Source organism: Odontomachus brunneus, unplaced genomic scaffold (assembly GCF_010583005.1).
Source record: "Odontomachus brunneus isolate Ranch 3 - 2012 unplaced genomic scaffold, Obru_v1 Obru_scaffold_055, whole genome shotgun sequence".
NCBI lineage: Eukaryota > Metazoa > Arthropoda > Insecta > Hymenoptera > Formicidae > Odontomachus > Odontomachus brunneus.
The window spans coordinates 42,558-44,270 of NW_022639505.1; positions in this window are offsets into that span (position 1 = coordinate 42,558).

Genomic DNA, 1,713 nt, shown 5'->3' on the forward strand with positions numbered 1-1,713 from the left:
AAGTGGATATACTACAGTAATCCCAAGCGTAAAAAATCGTGGGTTAAGCCCGGCGAAGCAGTAGCATTAACGCCAAAGCGGAATATCCACGGTTCCAAGCTCATACTCTGCATTTGGTGAGATCAGTTGGAGGTAGTGTATTACGAGCTGTTCCAACCCAACCAAACCATCACAGGAGATCTCTATCGACGACAATTGATGCGTTTGAGCCGAGCATTGAAAGAAAAACGGCCGCAATATGAGCAAAGACACGATAAGGTGATTTTGCTGCATGATAACGCTCGGCCGCATGTCGCGTCACTGGTCAAAACATACCTGGAAACGCTGAAATGGGAAGTCCTACCCCACCCGCCGTACTCTCCAGACATTGCGCCTTTTGATTACTATTTATTTCGATCGATGACTAACAGCCTGGCTGAGCAGCACTTCACTTCGTATGAAGAAACTAAAAAATGGATCGATTCGTGGATAGCCGAAAAAGAAATGTCGTTTTTTCGACGTGGAATTCAAATGCTGCCAGAAAGATGGGAAAAAGTAATCTCCAGCGATGGGCAATACTTTAATTGACTTGTTTTTTTATTATTTTTTTAAAATAAAGGATTTATTTTCACAAAAAACGGCGAGAACTTATTCACACTCCCAATAACTATAACTAATTATATTTTTTCATGTGTAATATTTACAAAATATTACTACAAATATTAATTTTTTATTTACAATAAATATTGCATAAAATATTTAGATATTTAGCCTATATTTTAATAATATTTTGAATAAAGATTTTCATACTTTTTCCTTTCTCTCTTTATGTATATATAAAAAAATATAAAATATTTTATATATAAATATTTTATTATTTAAAAAGAATAATCCGAAATAAATATTTATAAATATTTATCATTAATATTATATGCTGTCTGGGTTAATATTTTAAATCTAGACTGTATTTATTAAGTATTTCATTACTTAGCAAAGAATTATATATTACTATTTAAATATTGACAATGCTCTGCGTAAGTATTTTATCATTGAACGAAATATTACAACGCAGATAACACAAATATATTCCACAAATATTATATAAATGTTCTTGGAAAATATTAGAATATTCTCACAAAATACTAAAAAGGTGAAAATAATGTCGTATGAATATATATATAGAATGTTAAAGTGGCACTAGTTTTAATATTTTATATAGGTTACCCTTATAGAAATATCATACTAAGAATCATTGATAATTATTTATTATCCAGTATTTTTAATACTGAAAATAAGTAATTATCAATGATTCTTAATATGATATTTCTATAAGGGTAAAAGAATCTGCAGTATTACATTCAGGTAACATGCAAAGATTCTTGATATTATCTGAAAAATATTCATAGAACGTTCCAAAGATAAGTTATCCAAATTGTATAGTCGTTTGCAAAATGATATTCTCATTTATTGTTTATGCAGTTTAAAACAGAGCCGATAGTTCAACAAGGGAACTTACTTCTCCAAAAGAATTTCTCTCATGGAACATTGTTTGCGCTTTAAAACTACATCGAAAAGTAATTGAGAAACACATTTTCCAAACGACTATATTCTGCAGCATATGTATGTATATCACACACACACACACGCGCGCGCGCGCACACACACACACGCACACACGCACACACACAGAGTGAAGGCACCAAAAGCGACATACCACTTTGTTTTTGAAGGTTA